Here is a 20,521-nt window from a genome sequence, read left to right on the forward strand (position 1 = left end):
AGAGTTAGTACTCCTATCAATTATCTCTCCAATGGAGATGTAACATTGAAGAGTAATGATGAATCCTCCTCTCATAAGGTTATTTCACTATAAAAGGGACACACTAAACATATTGTCATCACATCTATCACCTTAGAACATCCTTATTCCCCTTGATCTTATCTTATCCATCAACATGTTTTGAGACAAGATGGTGTTATGAATTTCCTTAATGATATGTCACCTATTATAACAATGAGTAGAGATAAAAAATTAGATGATGAGAACATTTCCTCCCAACTCAAAAACTTGATGCAAAAAGACTCTCTTACCTCTCAAGTAGACATGAATGATACTAATAAAGATGTGCATCCTCCTACAAGGGTTCAAGTCCCCCTTCATCTATTCACCCCTTTAGTCCTTCAAAGTATACATAACAAACTTCAATGATGTCTATGATTGAAGTCCTTTGAATTCACAAACAAACTATAAGATTGGATTTGACATGATTTCTGAGCAAGGATATAATGGACGAGGTCTTGGAAAAATGGAACAAGGAATTAAAGTCCTTATATATCCTTCAATCCAATGCACTAGAGAAGGTGTAGGATTTTATCCTTATGAATTCTTGTACCAAAGCCTAACCTTCCAATCCCACAAGAGAAGGCCTATTCATTTGGACACTCATTTGAATCTAACAGAGATAACCTTTTCGAGACTTAGACATGATAGATTTACATATCTTTTTATTTTCATAAGATATATGAATAACTCTAAGAAAAACAACGATAATACTTTTTGTCTCTTTAATCGTAGTTATACTCACTCTCTTGTTGATTGTAGAGCAGTTCAGGAATTTGTTCAAGATTTATACGATAGAGCTTGTATTCATATTACATCTAATCTCACTCATTTGCTAAATCCAAATATACATATAGTGCCTTAGCGCTCCTTGGCCCTATTATTCGTGTCTTTAATTGATCTCAATTATTTTATTTTTGTTCCTTTCAAATTTAATTTATAGATTTCCACAAAATGAATAGAAAAATGACTTCAACATCATAAACATATATATTCCATTACAATCCAACATATGAAAATAATTTTTTTTGATATTGATTATTTTAAAATCTTTCTTCAATTATTTATCTATCTATCCAATGGAGATAATTTAAATTATTGAAAGTCTTTATTATAGTTTAATGTTGTGCTTGGATTTGCATGCTACTTACATTACTATATCTAGAGAATGCGCTTATCTCATGTGGCTCTTCACATTCATTATTTTTTATTAACATTTATGATATCACAATCATTATATTCAATTCAAAACTTCACACACCCCCAAAATTGCATCTAACCAAACAAAGATTGAAAAATAGTTATAAATAATGATGTTTTCATTAAAATAACATATAAATTCCTAAATTTATTATTTTAAAATTTTCTTGGAGACTTTTCTTCTCCTTGAGCTTGTGTAAGTATAAAAACATCTTAGTCTATTAATGGACCGAAATGGGTTAATCCATCAACTTCAAATGATAAAAGGGTGGAATGGAGTGCTCTTGACGGTGGATGGATTAAGATTAATTTCGATGGCACTTCAAAAGGAAACCCAGGTCAGTCGAATGTAGACTATGTTACAAGGGATTGGCAGGGAAACATCTCGGCTTGGAGTATCCAGAGGCTTGAAGCAGACACGAATAACAAAGCAGAAGCCAAAATAGCTTTCCTTGCAGTAAAGTTGGCAAAAAAAAAATTGTCGGTATCTAGGCTTCATTTGGAGGGTGACTTGCCGATCATTATGAATGCATTAATTAAGGGGAGGGTGGATAATTGGGGCAATGTCTACCCAGCACCTAAAATTTACCATTGACCATGTTTAATAATTAGTTGAAAAAGAAAAATATGTTATATTTTAATTTTTAATGATTTAAAAAACACTATCAAATGATAAATTTGGGTGCTGCATAGACAATGGTGATAATTGGAAGTTGGATAAATTAGTGAGGATCATCAAAAAAATTAACGGTAACATTTCATAATTTCAAAATCACTAACATAAAATGTGAGGGCTACTCGGAGGCAGACAAATACTCCAAGTTGGTGGCAGAGTTAATGCAGAGCAATGGGTAGGAGATTTGGGAGGAAGGTATGACTAGAATGTTTGCAGGGAGTTAATTACATTCCATTGATTCTTGTCTTGGTTGAGTTGTGATAAGCGTGTGAAGTAAGTTTTATTAGAACCAAGGGAAGTGAAATTATATCATTTCCTTAGCCGCATTGGATGATTTGATTCACTTAGTGTAGCACAAGACCATTGCTTCATTTCAGAGAGTGTTTATGAGTCTTGGGGTGTTGAAGATGTAGGCTAATTCTTTGCTACAAACATTGAAACCCATGGTGGCATTTTGGGGTAAGATCTTAAAGAAACAATTCAAAAATGTTTTCAAATAAATGATGACCCCTCATTCCTTCACAAGGTGAGACCATAGTATTGGGTGATGATTTCTTGAATGTGGAGTACAAGTACCACACTAATGCAGACAATGCATGCATCATTGTTCCTAGGACACATATTGATTGATGAACCAATGCGTAAGGGAAGAATGGTGTTGGGGTTGGGCTCCATCATCGTTATTTCAAGACAAGGGGTTGGTGATTGGCTCCAGGGATTCATTCCCCTATTGCACTCATTTTTCTTATGGAATGACTCTTGTGACAAGGAAGTGTGAAAGGCAACCACTCAAATTGGTTTGAGCACAATTAAAGACTTTATAAAAGAAAGAGAGGCTAGAGCTTAGATGGAAGGAGAAGAGATGAGGTTGGAGGAGAGATGTAAGGTGAACAATGAGATCAAGTGTAAATGGGGCCGACCAATGGGGTCCAAGAATAAGAAGAAACATGTGGAGGGAGGAGCTTTCAAGATAAATGTGACTCTTAGTCGGGGCATCACAGAGAGATGAGGTTGGCTCCTTGGGCCTAGGTTTGCAGGTATTTTTTCACTATAGGTGGCTTAGAATTTGGTTTCTTTGCTCTTTTTAGGTTTATGCTTCTTAGTTGGAGGTTGCAGGGGATGATTGAAGATTTTGTAGTCAGGTCTAGGGTTTGATAAACATGGGGGTATAGCTATTGATTGCTTGTTTTTGTATATGGTTTTATTTTTTAAAGTAGTTGTAGAGGTTACTTGTATACTTTTATATCTCATTATGTGGATTTGGTGGCTTGGGCAATTTTTGTTGGAGGTTTATGGTCTTTGATCTTGGTCATTGTTGAGACTTTGATAATTTGAATCTAAACAACTAGTTCCTCTTTGTAATTTTTGTTAATATTAATAATATATAACTATATTTATCGATAAATAAAAAAGCATAAAAACATCTTAAAAATACAATCTAAGTTGGACTAAGTATAACTAAAGTGACTTACATTGGTGATCAAATTTGTTGCTCCATTTTCATAAAGCAAACACTTGGTATAGAGGCAAGATAATTGCAATTAACCAATATAGAGAGGTTAAACTCAAGGTTAGAGAATGGATCTAGTTAGATTAGATAATATATAGAGGTAAAAATCATTGGTAGAGAATGAATAATTAGATACTAAGTGGTAAGAGAGAAAATATATTCTTCTTCTTCAAGCTTTAGTAGACCTAGGATGGTGTTTCCCATGGTCATAACAGGACAATTAAAGAGAAACACAAATTTGTGAATCAATCCTTCATCAACATTTTCCTACTATAGCCATTAACACAACTATTTGACCTCCTATTAAGCATATTGAGAGACATATTCACATGCAAGGAAAATAAACAATATATTTATATCACAATACATGAATTCCCTAAACCTTGCATGTACACATGTGCACACATGAAATGCAATCTTATATGGCATTGAATGTTTAACTAGCTATATGCTCACACAAGATTTAATATAATCTATATTATTAAATCATGGGAGATGAAATGACCTAAAAAACTATAAACAAGCTCAAATGAAAGATGTGTTTGAAATATATTTTAATTGGTTGTGGAAGGATAAAAAACTACAAAAGACTAGTGTATTGATCATTTGGGTTCAAACTAATTCAAACATTAGTCCTTAACATGACATAAGAAACCAAACACAATAACTCGACATGCATTTGTAACCATAAGCATGGATCAATGATGAAACAAATATGCACTTGTACAAAATATTTTATGACAAAGTATACTTCAAAGATCCACGACTAGAAGAAAAATAAACTCCATGGTGTAAGAACGAGACTTGTATCAAATGCACTTTGAAATTATTTTACAAATTAAGAAAACTGACCAAAAAATATGGCCTAAGAATACACATACAACATCTATAAATCTCCTAAAAATATTGAAGTCTAGCGATGAAAAAATTTGTTGATTGTAAAGGCTTTTCTATTCAATACCTTCTCTAGAATTGTGGCACACATAGGCATGAAAAAACTAAGCTTAAGCTACAATATTTTGTTTTTATTGAGTAATGTGCAATCAAGGTTGTAGAAATTGTATAAATTTATGCAAAAATACATAAGAGTGATAGATCCTTCAGATCAAAAAGTGGCCCCCATGAAACAAAAAAGAATAAGTCATTTTAATGCATATTCACCTTTAACTACCCACAGACCTATGCTAGTGAATCGACAAATCCAATTGACATAAACAAAAAGTAAAGGGACAAAACCAACAATAAAGGAAGAACCATACAATGCATGGACTAGACAATTGCCACCAAAAAACTTACAATCTAGATCATGAGAGCCCAAGCTAGTCATTGAACCAATATCCTCCATCGAATGACATAGAGTAGGATGAAGCACAAGGTCGCTAAAAAACTAGAATGCTTGATGATGGGATCATACATTAAATGTGAGGTCCACCCTTCACAAATAGATGACACAGTTACCATCATTCATTCTAAAAACAATTGCCAAGATTACCTCTAATCCCAAAATTTGTAGCCAAAGTAAATGTAATTGAGCTACAATAATTGATTTCCTATAACAAGAATTATTAATTAAAGGACAAACATCTATATTAGGACAAAGCATAGACAAACTAATCAAACCCCAATTACATCTCAAAAACATGCATAAATACTAGCAAAAATTTAGTTTCTAATCTTCATAATCATGAGCAAATGTGAAAAGTCAATTTTGTGGGTAGAAGAGAAGTTCTTGCATAAATAAGTAAATTTGTTCCTTGAGTTGATCTCACTACTTAGAATCAATGAAGAAAATCTCCACTTCCATTCAATGTCACCAATTTCTTTTTCACAAATTGATAAAATAGCGGTATTGTCTCTAAATGCCATGATCTCACACCTTAAACGCATTCCCTATCTAGTCCTCAAAATATACAACAATGACTTCTCCATGCACAAATAAGGTATCCAAATTGAATGATTAAGAGAGACACACCTACAAATGCTAGATTATTAAATTAGAACTTACAAGAATGTATGCAAAGACCATAAGTGAAATTCTTCTTCAGACCAACTTCATCCCACACACAATTGTACAAAATAAATAACAAACAAAAAACAATATACAGAAAGACCAACCTCATCCCCTACACAATTGAACTCTCCACCTCAGGATTACCCAATATCAGCAATGAGACCTACGCGCTAGCCAACTGCGCCACCACCCCTATTAATCTTTAACTGGTCATCAACATTTTCAGTTTGCATTAGATACAATAGAAATTGAAATGAAATTAATTCTCCATTGATGCTTAGCTTATGTTATGTTCCCTGTCACAACTATTGAGCTTATCATCTTGAAAATAACAGAATACAAAATTGAATGACGGAAGCCTCAGCTGATTACTACTTCGTATCAGAGCCAGGTTTCGATCCTGGGACCTGTGGGTTATGGGCCCACCACGCTTCCGCTGCACCACTCTGATGGGCTGATACAAAGGGCTTCCTAAAATGATCAACAGGGCATGTCTGAGAGCAAGGAGTAAGTGAAGAGAGCACTGTTGCAGTGACTAATTTAGGACGATTCGTTTAGTAAAATACAAAAATGTAAATTAAACCTTGTCTGAGCCCAGGTTCGAACTGGGGACCTTTAGTGTGTGAGACTAACGTGATAACCAACTACACCACCCAGACGATTTCTTTGAAGCGATATGCAATACGCTATGTAGAAAATCTTTGTAACATGAATAAAATCTCAACAATCATTTACAGGATGCCAAAAAAAAAAAAAGGTGGCGGGCTCAGGATGCTTGTCTTCTCACCTACCCAATCACATGTGAAACCCTCTAAAACGCAATCGTACATGCATTTGTAGTCCAACGGTTAGGATTCCAGGCAATAGATTTCACAAGATGCTACAACTTTATTTTGAATAAATGTCATTTCTTTCACATTGAGATCAGAACAGCAAAATGTTTTCCGTTGCCGGGACTCGAACCCGGGTCTCTCGGGTGAGAGCCGAGTATCCTAACCAACTAGACTACAACGGATTGAATGCGTAGCGCTGCTCCTGTTCATTGTATTCAAAACTTTTCTTAGACCAGTTTAAGATCTGATCTTACTGACGGTATGCAAGTGGTTACAAGTGGTGTCATCCTTTTATCTTGGTTTTAAAAAATAAAATATAGATCACATAATTGTCTTGCATGTTTATTAGTTATCAAAGACACAGAGTTGATTAATGTTGCACTCTTTCACTCTCATTAAAAATGTAACAGTTTCATATAGTGAGAGACAAGTGACAATAAAACATGCATACATTTACTTGTCATCTCCATGTCAAATTATTCATATTTGTATGTCATAATATACCTCTCGACAAAATTATATCTAACCAACATTTGGTAGGCAAATCATAATAATAAATCTTTTGACTAACATTACTATATGGAGGCGTGCACTTCTCTCATGTAGGTATTCACATTCTTTATTTTTTATTAATATTTATAATTTCACAATCAACACACTCAAAATTGCATTAAACCAACCAAAGGTAGACAAATCATGATAATAAATCTTTTGCTTTAAGATCCAAAATGGAGGTTGAGGTGGTAGATTTTGAGGGGTCTGTACCATTATTTAATCTTTTATAAGGGATTGTTTGTTGTACAAAATAATTTTTGGAAATAGTTACGTGGGTTTAAATTTGGTGAAATGGTTTATAGAAAGAACATAGCAATTTGAGGTCGCACCAGACGTGGACTAACAAGTTACGTAGTCCACCAACACTTATATTTTCTTTTGACGTTTCCATTTTGTTTCTTATTGTTACCCAACAAACTTTTGTCTGAAATTGCATTAAGATTGACGTCTCTGTCTAACTAAATGGTGTGTACAAAGGATCAAGGAGTCAAAGTAAGTGAGTATAGAGAGTAACAGAGAAAGAGAAGTTTGAGAAACGATGGGGAGAGCAGTGATCTCAGTGCTGCCAATAGTGACAGTCTTGCTTGTGTTTCTTTCTATTTCACTCCGAACAGTAGAGGGAAAAACCATGCATTATAAATTTGATGTAAGTTTTCTTGACTTATGTTTGTTCTAAAGAACTTTTGGCTTTGAGGTTGTCACAATGTGAATCTATTTGTTCGTGACTCAAATTTTTGAGTATTGTATGTATGTGTTTTAATCTTGTGGATTGGTATATTTACATTGTTAGTTTATGTTGGGCATGTTTATTGTTAGTTTATGTTGGGCATGTTTATTGTTAGTTTATGTTGGGCAAGTTTAAACAACACACTTGTAGCGTCCTAAAATTGCGACACTTGCAATTTCGACTGCATTTCAGTCTTCACGATGGCGACGCAACACACAACCTGAATGGAGACCCCGAAACCTGTTTATGACACCAAAAACTGCATTTTCTAGCACCGTGGCCTGAACCTCCTTTGCACCCTGCTGTCCCGGAAGGTGGGACCAGAGCGCCCAGCGCCCTGGTCCCCCAGGACCATGGCGCCCAGCGCCCTAGTCCCTGGCCCTATTTTGGGCCCGGTCTCCTATGGGGTCTTAGGTCTTTTTGTTTGCAAACTGGAAAATAAACTTTCCTGGTTGGCCTAAGGTCGGGAAAATCAGCCTTTTAACCCTAATTGGCAAGTATATAAACTACATTTTCCTCTCATTTGAGATATGATGGAAAAGGCGTGGAAACGATAATCAAACATTCAAGCATTCAAGCATTCAAACATTCCTTCAAGCAATTGATCATTCTAAGTCTCCATTCAAGGCTAAGTGTTGCATTCAAGACAAGGATTCAACCATTGAAGAGGAAATCACTTACTACATGCTACATACAACATACAACAAACAACAACATCTATACCTTCGCACATAAAGATACAAACATCCTTACAACAAGGTATTAGTACTTGTTTTACATTACATACATTTACATTTACAGCAATTTCTCATTTCTTGGTTAATTCCAAAACCGGGGTTTGACCTAAAGGCAAACCCCTAATCCATAACCCCCCAATCATCTTCGCTTTTCTGTGTGTAGGTTGCAGGTACGCGGCTGAAATTGAAGATCTGGAATCCTTGTGCAGAGACGAACAGATCCCCCTTCGTTTCACGGATTTTTCGGAGGACCGTGGCGCCGGGCACCATCGTCCCGTCAACTTTTGCTCAAATTTGCAGGACAGCGCCGTATCGACATTTTACTGCTAATTCCAGGTCCGCAACTTCATACTATATCCCTATCTCAGTTTATAAGCGAATCTTTCTCACTTTCTATGCATTCCTAGCTTAACTCTTCTATCAACATTCTTTACAAAAGAGGGTAGCCTTGCTGTCTTAACCCTTGAAACTCATTTAGCATCCAATCTTGCATTGCGTGGGATTGGATCTTGTGGGTTTCAACCTCTCTTTTGAATGTAAAGTCTCCCTTAAGTGAAAACCATCAACCCTAGCGACCTCCCTTCTCTCTCCTCGGAGTTGGAAGAGGGGAGAGCAACTAGGGTTCGATCGATTTTCCGCTTTACATTTTGGTGAACCCGACGTGAACATCCTTTCTGATTATTCATGATTAGATCTGAAAATTGATTCCTTGATTACATTTCCATGTTTGATCTTTTGCAAAATTTTAGAGGTGATTGCATAAAAACCCTAAAATTTTCTTTTTGAAAATTGAACTTGTGAAATGCTTAATTATTAATGCTTGTTTCAGATCTGCCCTTCTATTACAAATTATCAATTCATATCTGTGCTTTAATTTTAAAAATTAAGTGGTTAAGTGTCAAAACCCTAATTTTTGAAACCCTCTTGATTCAACCTTTGTCCGACAATTTCACTGATCAAAACATTTCCAAATCAGCTGTAACTTTGGATTCCGCAATAAAATCACAATATCTTTCATCCCTGAAAATTTGGAAAAAAGTTGCGAGGACCGTGTGCACTCCGAGCGCCATCGTCCCCGACATTTTTTTCGAAATTTCGGGAGCAAGATCTTACTGTATTTTCCTGCTAAAATCCAGAATTTTGGCTGATTTTATCAATTATAACACTTTCAAAATTACAGTCAAAGTTGGTCTTGTGATTGCTTGGTTTAGGGCTTCTAATCATTTAAAAATTATTGAAATTGAAATTTTGTGTCAAAATTGTGTTCCCACTGTCCTAAATCTAAAAAGTGTGTTTGCATTCATTCGAAATTTCAGTGCTTTATTCAAATTCTTGCAATTTGTGACTTTTGAAATTAAGTGTTTAATTACAACAACTTTGATTTCCGCTCTCAAAATCGAATTTTGCGTGAAATTGAGTCAATTTTTGAATTTCAAAACTTGCATTGCTTTTGACATTCCCTCTAAAATCATAAAATTCAAAATTTCAGTTTCCCTCTCTTTTTCAAAATTCAAATTTTGCATTTTTCGACAATCTGGGTAGGGTTCAATTTTGAAATTGCAACTTTAATTTGGCCTATCTACAGATCGTAAAATCACTCAATTTTTTCAGATTAGCTCTAAAATCATCATACCTTTCATCCCTGCAAATTTCGAAAAAAGTTGCAAGGATCGTGTGCACTCCGAGCGCCACGGTCCCGGACATTTTTTCAGAAATTTCGGGAGACTGTCGTGATTGCATTTAACAGCTTAAATCCAGAAGATTGACTGATTTTACTGAAAATTGCTACCTCTAAATTCAAAATCTTCTCTCCCTTTCTAGTGCATGAGTTTTACAACAATACGCCCTACTTACACTATTCCCGTTAGACGAAGCCGTAGAATTAAGTCTTTCCGAGGTTTAATTACCGAGGAGATGGAACCTAATTTGAATAGCCTTTTTAACGAGGACATGGGTAATTCCTCTAATCCTCCTAATGATGAAGAAGCTCTCCTTGAGGTTTCTGTAGAACAACTTTCGAAATTGGATAATCAATTTGATGATTTTCACCAATGGATGTCTCATGAGTATCCCGATAGTCAAGCTCTTCCTTTAATTGAGGGTTTTAAACACATGCTTCAAAGTGATAAGAATGGAATTGATATTTTGCATGGTATTGCACACATTGTGGATTCGAATGTGATGCCTATGAAGAGTTGTGCCGAAACTTTAGGTTATACACAACCTCCTACTCAAGTTAATCATTCTATTCCTTTGACAACTTCTATTGCTAGCATACCTACTTTTACATCAAACATAATGGCTACTTCTATACAAGACATTCCTCCTATGATTACCAGTCATGGGGGCAATCCTCCCTCTTCAATTAACCCTATTCCTTCATTCAATCCAACTTCTTCATTCATTCCTTCAATGAGTATTCCTATTACATCTCCACAAATGAACATGACGCAAGGGGGCAATTCGTTCAACCATTCCATTCCTCCTTGTAGTGTTCCTCTTGTCCAATCATCTCCTATGACTAATTATCATAGAGTCCCACCACCTTACTCTTTGCCTTCTTTCAATAACATAACACCTCCATCTCAATCTAACACATCTAATATGAACTCTTCAACTGAAGCGACCATTAACAATCTTGCACAAACTGTCTCTTCTTTACAGCAACAAATTGCCTCTATGAATCAATCCAAGTTTAGTGTGCCCACATTTGATGTTGCGAGCCCACTTTCTCTTGACATTGTTCGAGCTATCCCCCCTAAACATGTTGAAATCCCGCATTTGGAGCTTTATAATGGTAAAGGTGATCCTCTAACACATGTTAAGACTTTTCAAACAATATGTACTGATTTTTCTTATGACCAAAGGTTGCTTGCGAAACTATTCACTAGAACATTAAGAGACAAAGCCCTACAATGGTATTGCTCGTTGCCTTCTTATTCTATTACTTCTTTAGAACAACTTGCAAATGCTTTCATCCAACAATTTCAAAACAATATAAGTCCTAAAGTTACTTTGATTGATTTAATGCATTGTAAACAAGGTGTTAAAGAAAAAGTGACTGATTTCATTGGTAGATATAAGCATTTGTATGCTCAAATCTCTTTTCCAGTGCCTGACAATGATATTCAAAGAATCTTTATTTCTAATTTACAAAAAGATATTCGAGACAAACTTCTGTTTTCTGAGTTTACTTCTTTCCAACAGTTGTGTGCAACTCTTCACAATTATCAACTGACTGTGAGTCAAATGGAACAATCACATCCTATGGCTCCGAGTGATAAGGGTGATAGCAGTCAACAACCATTTGGGAAGTTTAAACCGAACAGAGATTCTATCAAATTCAATGAAAACATTATCAACAACAATGTGAATGCAGCATCAGGTGTGCCTCCTATTTCTAAGTTTTTCAAGAAAGAAAGAAAGTATACTCCTTTGAATGAATCATTGCATAGTATTATGAATAAGTTATTGGAACAAAATGTGCTTACTCTTCCTCCTATAAGACAAATTGATCCCACAAAGATTACTTCACCTTACTTTGATAGCAAAGCTTTTTGTCAATTTCATCGTCAACCTAGGCATGATACTGAAAAATGTTTTTCTTTAAAGGGTAAAATTCAAGATTTGATTGATAATAATACTATCTCTGTTTCTGGAGTAAATGATAAAGGCAACACATCTGTAGCTCCTCCTAACCAAAATCTTCAGATTTTTACTGATCCATTACCTTCTCATACTTCTCATACCTCTAATGCGATTGAGGCTAATGATTCCTCTCTCTCATCTGATGGTCTTGTGTCTATGACTCCGAATGTGATTAACTTTGTAGAGCAGCAAGAAAACCCTAAAGAACCTTCCATCACATTTGATTCTAGTGAAACCATTAGAGCACCTGATGGTCCTTTATACATAGTTGCAAAAGTCAAGAATACACCTTGCCGTGGAGTGCTTATTGATCCTTCGTGCATGGTTAATGTTATTACTGAAGAATTTCTTTTTACTTTGCAATTGAATCAAGTGATCTATGACAAAACAGATATGGTTGTGAAATTATTTGATGCATTTTCTTCTCCTGCAATTGGTTCTATTACATTACCTATTGAGGTCAATAACAAATCCCTTGATGTGAGCTTTGCTATTATTCCTTCATCCGAACAATTTCGTGTGAAGCTTGGCTATCCTTGGCTATCTTCCATGAAAGCTATTGCTTCTCCTATACATAAGTGTTTGAAATTTCCCCATAATGGTGAAGTTGTTACCGTCAATCATAGTCTCTTTAAACCAGCTGAAAGAACTTCTAGCGTTCCTATTGATTATTTTTGGCCTAAACAATTCCAATCTCTTCCTCCGCGAAGTGATCATCTTTTCAAATCTTATCAAAAGTGGAAAACAGATATGATCCTATCTCTAAGTGAACCTAGAACACCCAAACTTGACATTCTTATCGTTCTTGAGAAGGAAGTTCTCCCTTTGAAAGATAAAACTAATGTCTTTCCTCAAGAAGATTCTCAACCCATCCCTATGGATGTGACTATGTCTATGCCTAATAAACCTTCTAAAAGTAGACCTATACCTCCTCATCATGATGGACTTGGTCTTCTTCCTAAACCAAAAATTCCTCCTTTATATGGAGCAGTTCCTCCTCCTTCCTTCTATAGAGAAAAGAGACCTTCCTCTTCTCCTATCATCCAGCCTAAGAGACCACAACCTAAACACCCAAGTGATAAGGATGAGAACATTCCTCCTCCTCAATCTTCTTCACTTCCTACTAAGACTAGACGAAATCGTTCTGCGCGTGAACGTCGATGAAAGCGTCGTCTTAGAGCTCAAGCAACTGCTTCTCAAACTTTGCAATCTCCAAAAACACCTTCAACAAGCATTATTCCATTTTCTCCTCAGCCGCGAATTGAGCCTAAATCTCCTAAACATAAGATGCATGATGGTCTTGATCCTGTGCGAGTTAAAGATCCTATTTTTATAAATCTTGATGATGCTATAGATGAAAATGTTATTCATGATGAACATGTTACTCCTCTTGCTTCTGATAGTGAATATGAACTTGTTGATATTGATAACCATTTATCTAACGAATTTTCTAAAGCACTTATCCTAGCTCCTAGACAAGAACAACATGGCTTGGAACATGAACATAGCCCTTGTTTGGATCTTGTGATAGCTCCATCTGTTGTGTTGGATGTTCCTCCTCTAGCGTGTTCCCTGCCTTCCCGAAACATTGATCAGCAAGATCGGGGGGTAGATGACGTGCTAGACTAGTTACATTAGCATAGTAGATTCTCTCCTCCTCTCTTGTGTTACTTCTTCTATATGTTATTCTCATTCTTCTATTTGTTGTCCTTAGTGTTGTCTACTTGAGGACGATGCAAAGCATTGAGATCTCTTTTGGTCTCTCTCATGTTGACTCAAAAGACACATGTGTTCCCTTCTTCTAGGTGACCTTCCTTGATTGGGGAATGAAGAACAATTATGCATACATACATATGATATATATACATGAATTATCATACAGCATACTGACCCCGAGGAAAGCGAAGTCACCTCGTGCTTTGTGTCTATTATCCTTGGGTTTATCTCACACTTGGGGGCTAAATCTTTGTGATAACATGCTCCTTTCCTTTCTCATTTCTTATGTGTATCACTACGTTAACACAATCACCCCCGTTGAGGCGTGTGCGATCGCTTTAACGTAGGGGGGCATACACCCTGTCTATCCTTTCAAGATACTTGAAAATTTCTTGGCGAACTTAGCTTTGCCTAGAAAATTTTTGGTATTTCTTTTGCATGAATCATAGTGAGGGAACCTTACTACTGACAGTCATGGTTCTCCCTCGTGATCTTCCCTTTTACTTTGTCAATCGAAGTCGTAAGATCCTTAGTCCACTGGGGGCTTGGTGTGTCTTGCCTCCTTGACGTAGTGAAAGTCTTTCAATGTTGTTTCCTTGTACTTTACCGGAAGTATGAGCATACATACTCCCGCTAAAGTGGGGGCTAAATGTAGCGTCCTAAAATTGCGACACTTGCAATTTCGACTGCATTTTGGTCTTCACGATGGCGACGCAACACGCAACCTGAATGGAGATCCCAAAACCTGTTTATGACACCAAAAACTGCATTTTCTAGCACCCTGGCCTGAACCTCTTTTGCACCCTGTTGTCCCGGGAGGTGGGACCAGAGCGCCCAGTGCCCTGGTCCTTCAGGACCAGGGCGCCCAGCGCCCTGGTCCCTGGCCCTATTTTGGGCCCGGTCTCCTATGGGGTCTCGGGTCTTTTTGTTTGCAAACTGGAAAATAAACTTTCCTGGTCAGCCTAAGGTCGGGAAAATCAGCCTTTTAACCCTAATTGGCAAGTATATAAACTACATTTTCCTCTCTCATTTGAGATATGATGGAAAAGGCGTGGAAACGATACTCAAACATTCAAGCATTCAAGCATTCAAACATTCCTTCAAGCAATTGATCATTCTAAGTCTCCATTCAAGGCTAAGTGTTGCATTCAAGACAAGGATTCAACCATTGAAGAGGAGATCACTTACTACATGCTACATACAACATACAACAAACAACAACATCTATACCTTCGTACATAAGGATACAAACATCCTTACAACAAGGTATTAGTACTTGTTTTACATTACATACATTTACATTTACAACAATTTCTCATTTCTTGGTTAATTCCAAAACCGGGGTTTGACCTAAAGGCAAACCCCTAATCCATAACCCCCCAATCGTCTTCACTTTTCTGTGTGTAGGTTGCAGGTACGCGACTGAAATTGAAGATCTGGAATCCTTGTGCAGAGACGAACACACCCCCCTTCGTTTCGCGGATTTTTCGGAGGACCGTGGCGCCGGGCGCCATCGTCCTGTCAACTTTTGCTCAAATTTGCAGGACAGGGCCGTATCGACATTTTACTGCTAATTCCAGGTCCGCAGCTTCATACTATATCCCTATCTCAGTTTATAAGCGAATCTTTCTCACTTTCTATGCATTCCTAGCTTAACTCTTCTATCAACATTCTTTACAAAAGAGGGTAGCCTTGCTGTCTTAACCCTTGAAACTCATTTAGCATCCAATCTTGCATTGCGTGGGATTGGATCTTGTGGGTTTCAACCCCTCTTTTGAATGTAAAGTCTCCCTTAAGTGAAAACCATCAACCCTAGCGACCTCCCTTCTCTCTCCTCGGAGTTGGAAGAGGGGAGAGTAACTAGGGTTCGATCGATTTTCCGCTTTACAACACTCTACTTGCTTTAATTTGTGTAGGTGGTTCATCTGAAATCACACAAGTTTCTCTAGTAGAGTCCACCTATTAATATGATTTCCATGAACCACCTAAACAAGTCAAAACTTAAGTGTGTTGTTTAAACCACAATATTTAGGCTTGCTATTGCAAGTACAAAGTCTTTTAGAAATGGGTTTTTATCTAAAATCCTGAATTGATTTTTTGTATGTAGATTTAAATCACAAGTATTTAAAAAAAAAAGGATAAAGAGGGAGCGAAATGGCAGCGTTGGAAGGCAGCTGGATTGGCAGTGGCGATAGGAGCTGGTCTGTCGATGTGCGAAGTTATGACACTCAGGCCGCGAAGGTTGGTTCATGGAGCGATGAAGCGGATATTGTCTTTCCCATCGAAATAGGTAGATTGCAATCAACTCAGAAACCGGTTAATGTTGGGAAAGCAGACATGTTCCACGGTAACAGATATTCCAGATGGCGGTTGAACTATGGAAATCCATATTCAAGTGGTAACCGGTGCCCTAATGACCTGCATAAATGGAAGGAAAATGGTTTTATTTGGAATAACAAAGGTTGGTTTCGTAAAGCTAAGCATCCTGCTTCTGAGGCCCCTCGAAACTGGTATCCATCGCCTAAATCTAGTATCCTCGATGCAGCAATTGAGAGAGGCAATCCTCATTTTGAACCTATTCTGGTCCCTCCGAAAGCTCATGGTAATTTCCAAATGCAGAATGGGCGCTTCGGGAAAGATAACTAAAGGGCGGACCATGCCAGGTCTTGGAGATCCAACTACTGTCCTTAAATTCAGAACCCTTGGTCGAACCGAGAGAGCTACCCTGACTTCCGAAGACAGACCTTCCTCCCTCAGTGACCCCGTCATCCTAAACTGGTAAGAAAAACCTCAAGACCTACCATCTTTTTGGATGAAAATAAAATTAATTCTGCTCAATCGAGTTTGCTGGAGTTTTGCCTTTTCATCAAGTGGGGTGGTGGAAAATGGGTTAAGGACAACTTTGAATCTTGGTGTAGAGCACAATGGGGAAAGGATATTAACATTAATATTCTCCCAAATGATTTCTATATGATTGAATTTATGAGCAATGAGGAGAAATGACACGCTAAAAACAAAGGTCCATATATCTTGGATAGCATTGAAGTTCACATCATTGATTGACAACCCAATTTCAATCCCCGAACGCATGTATTACCGGACAACAAGGTATGGATAAGATTGTACAACTATCCCTCAGATTATTGGCACATTGATGTCATCAAGGATATATGCAAAAACCTTGGCACCTTTGTATCGGTTGATGACATTTTGGAGGATAAATTATGGGGAAGCTTCCTCAGAATTTGCATTAGCACAGATCAAATCACCAAGATCCCTGATGAAGTCAAATTTATTGGTGCTGGGAAGATCTGGATCCAAAAGATTGATAGAGAAGATCAGTTGCATATTTGTCCTAAATGCTTTTCCTTGGATCACACTAGCATTAGTTGTGATGTTTTGGCTTCGATACAACAAAGTTATTCCTGTATGCAATTTCCTATTGAAGAAAAGTTGCAACGAGAACCTCCTAGCTCCACGGATACCGGGGAAGATTTTTGTAACGGAACTCATGATAATGAGAATGTTCCATTGACGGAGGCAACTCCTTTGAACATAGCTCCTCCCTCCTCTAGACAAAGCAAGAGCCAACAAGATCTTCTCATGCTTCTGGAAAAGACTAAAACTTTATAGGCAGATATTGAATCCAAATTAGCTGATTCGCTTCCACCCTCTCCTCTTGTGCCCAAGAATCAATTGGTAATTGAAGATTGAAATTTTCACACTCAGGGTATGGAGGCTAGTACTTTGGGGAGATGGGAGGGAAGAGTTTCTCCTTGATAGGTATTGAATTGGAAGATGGTGAGATTGAATCTTCGTCCTCAGAGGGTGATGAAGACTTTGAACTTGACTCTGAGCTTATATTGGAGGTTACTACAAAAGGTTTTGGGAAGTCAGATTCAACTATTGACAAACCAAATTTTAATCCAAAAGGTGTGCAGGGGCGCAAATAAAAAAAAATTATGCTAGTAGTGGCTGGTGCTGCCAGTGGTCAAAACAAACTTAATTTAGGGAAGGGAAATGCCCTTCCCCAGGAGCAATGAAACTCTTATCTTGGAATGTCAGGGGCATCAATGCCTTTGACAAATGGCGCTTAATTAAGCACCAGATTGATGACACCAAAGGAGATATTTGGCTACTACAAGAAACTAAGTGGAGTAAGGATGAGACTGATGCTAAAATAAGAGTTTGGAAATAGTGGAATGGGTTGATTAGGCAATCAGATGGAGGCTCTGGTGGCTTGGGAATCATTTGGAATCCCATGATTGTTAGGATCTCTCTTGTTGGGGAAGCTAAGTATTGGAAACATTTCCTAGTAACTATTCTTGGTCGGAATGAGAATTTCAATCTTTTCAATGTGTATGGACCATCTTCTACTAGTGATAAACATGCTCTTTGGGACCTCTTAACCATCAGACTGAACAATATTACCGATGGTAGCTGTGTGGTAGCCAGGGACTTCAATGCGATCCTTTCCGGCATTGAGAAAAGTGGGGGTATTAAGAGGAATAGTACGTCCCAGAAAGACTTTTTGGAATTTGTTGAGAAGAATCACCTTCTAGACATTATTCCTAAAAATGGAGTTTTCACATGGATGAATAGGAGAGTGGGTTTTACTAATATTGTTGAACGGCTTGATCGGTTTCTTGTTACTGGTGAGTGGCTAGGACAAAATCTAGCTTTAGATTTGTCGATTCTCCCTCTTATCAGATCAGATCATTACCTGATTTGTTTGGAGATCGCTATTGGACAAGCGGAGGGAGGTACTCCTTTCTGGTTTGAGAAAATATGGTTCAGAGTGCCTGAGCTATATGATCTTATATCTGTTTGGTGGAACGAACCAGTTCTTGGGAACCATTCGAGATTATTCATTCTCAATAAGAAGCTCAAGTATAAGGTTAAGATCAAAGAATGGAATAAGAGCCAATTCAAGAATATTCATATGGAGAAATTAAGAATTAAGACTAAACTGGAAGAAATAACCAACTTTGTTATTACTTCAAGAATGAATGAGGATTTATTTATCAAAGAAAATACTTTCAAATCTAATCTAAATGAAATTCTTTGGTGTGAGGAAATCCATTGGCGTAAAAAATTATGGCTAAAGGAAGGTGATTAAAACACCAAATTCTTCCACCCGTCGGTCATTGCCATTCGAAATAGAAACAATATATCGGAGATTATGAGACCGGATGGAGTCACTGTTAGGAACTATGAGGATATTGCACAAGAAGTTGTAAGATTCCTTGATTCCTTGTTGAATGGTGATCACCAGATCGATCATGAAGCAAGAGCCAAAATTCTTAACTCAATCCCCTTCGTAATTTCTGATATTCAAAATATAGCTCTCTGTACTCCTATTTCAATTGATGAAGCAAGGAAAACTACCTTTCAACTGAAACCTGATAAGACTCCTAGCCCTGATGGCTTCCCTGTTTCTTTTTTCCATCATTTCTAGGATATCATCGCTTAAGATCTACATCTTGTCGTAGAAGAATCAAGAAAGAAAATGACTATGTTAGGTGCTATTAATCACACCTTTTTTACTCTAATCCCGAAGAAGCAAAACCCTCAACAGATGAGTGATTTTGGGCCCATTGCTCTATACAACATGGTATATAAGATTTTAACAAAGATCATAGCCAACTTATTGAAGCCCCTCCTTAAACACATCATATCAGATGAACAAAGTGGTTTTGCCCCTGGAAGATCCATTGTGGAAGGCATTATCATTGCTCATGGAATGCTTCACACGACTAGGAAAACCAAGGATTCCTGTATGATTTTAAAACTGGATATTTTGAAAGCTTATGATATGGTGGACAAGGATTTCTTATTTGATGTTCTTAATAAATTTGGAAAGGAAGGGATCACATGGGTCATGAGTTGTCTATCCTCCCCCAAATTCTTTGTTATGGTTAATGGCTCATCTTATGGCTTCTTTTCCTCGACAAGAGGAATTCGACAAGGTGATCCAACATCACTATTTTTATTTATCATAATGGCTGAAGCCTTAGGTTGATCAATCAGAGCTCTTCAGCTAGACGATCATTAGATTGGAGTCAATGTGGCAACATGGGTTGAAAAAAGACTCATTTGCAGTTTGTTGATGATACCATTTTGTTTGGTTCATCTTCCAAGAGGGAGACAAGAACAATTAAATCATGTCTTGATGATTACTGTATGGCTTTTGAGCAGAAAATCAATTGGCACAAATCTGAAGTGTTTTTTGTCATACTCCGATTAACTTGCAAGGTGTATTATCAAGGATTCTTAATCTCAAAGTTGCAAACTTCCTAGGGAAATTTCTTGGAACCCCCCTCTTCATTGGCAGTAACAAAACTCACTATTGGAAGCATCTTATTGATAAGTGCAAATCCAAGCTTGCAATTTGGAAAGGCAAGTGGTTATCCTCTGCTGGTAAACTCACTATGATAAAATCGATCCTCTCTGTGCTACCGATTTTTTCCATGGCTTGCCTGAGATTACCGATGGCAATTGAAGATGAATTGATCTCTCTAATGAGAAAGTTCCTTTGGAATGGTTCAGATGACAAAGGAAAATTTCCTTTGGTAGCTTGGAAAAATATCTGCTAACCAAAAAAGGTAGGAGGTGTGGGCATTCGCTAAATTTCAATTATGAATTTAGCTATGGGTGCAAAAATTGGTTTGGGAAATTTGTAGTGGTGGGAAGCAAAAATGGGCAAGGCTTCTAAAACATAAGTATCTGGACTCCCTAGAGCCAAAAAGGATTCTCACTATTAAAAACCCCCCCAAAGGCTCGACCATCTGGAATTTTATTGTGGATAGTAGGGAAATAATATGTGATCAGGTTACCTAGGATGTCAG

General features: G+C 37.2%; 2 non-coding genes across 2 annotated transcripts; both read right to left on the minus strand.

Annotated features, from left to right (window-relative positions):
* Positions 1-6,042: 6,042 nt before the first annotated feature.
* TRNAV-CAC (transfer RNA valine (anticodon CAC)) lies at positions 6,043-6,116 on the minus strand. Its single transcript has one exon. It is a non-coding gene; the product is annotated as a tRNA-Val (tRNA).
* A 283-nt stretch (positions 6,117-6,399) lies between these two features.
* Positions 6,400-6,472, minus strand: TRNAE-CUC (transfer RNA glutamic acid (anticodon CUC)). Its single transcript has one exon. It is a non-coding gene; the product is annotated as a tRNA-Glu (tRNA).
* Between the last annotated feature and the right edge of the window lie 14,049 nt (positions 6,473-20,521).

The sequence above is a fragment of the Cryptomeria japonica genome, chromosome 4 (genome assembly GCF_030272615.1).
Source record: "Cryptomeria japonica chromosome 4, Sugi_1.0, whole genome shotgun sequence".
NCBI lineage: Eukaryota > Viridiplantae > Streptophyta > Pinopsida > Cupressales > Cupressaceae > Cryptomeria > Cryptomeria japonica.